Here is a 475-nt window from a genome sequence, read left to right as displayed (position 1 = left end):
GCCTCCCCTGTCAGCAGCCCCAGAGATATTTTTAGAGGCTTCCTCATCTGTCGCCGGGATTCATTTCCATGGGCGAGGTCCCAAGTGAAACATTTTTTGGGGGGGTTTTGTTCCTTTTCTGTGGAGTTCTTGGTTTTTTTTAATGGGGGGTTGTTGTGGGGGAGGTGACTCGGGTGTCCTTTCCGAAATAAAAGGGGGGTCAGGGGGTGGGTGGGGATAGAAATGTCCTAATAGGGCTTTTTTCCCCCTCTTTTTGGGGTGTTTGCTTGGGTGGAACCGGGTGGGGTGACGGTGATGATGAGAAGGGTAATAAGAATAGTAGGAAATGATAAGAATATTGGTATTAATATTATTAATAATTATATGGGTAATAATAAGAAAGAATAAGAATAAGAATAAGAATAAGAATAAGAATAAGAATAAGAATAAGAATAAGAATAAGAATAAGAATAAGAATAAGAATAAGAATAAGAAT

Source organism: Chaetura pelagica, unplaced genomic scaffold (genome assembly GCF_000747805.2).
Source record: "Chaetura pelagica isolate M959 unplaced genomic scaffold, ChaPel_1.0 scaffold355, whole genome shotgun sequence".
Lineage (NCBI taxonomy): Eukaryota > Metazoa > Chordata > Aves > Apodiformes > Apodidae > Chaetura > Chaetura pelagica.
This window is presented reverse-complemented; position numbering follows the sequence as displayed.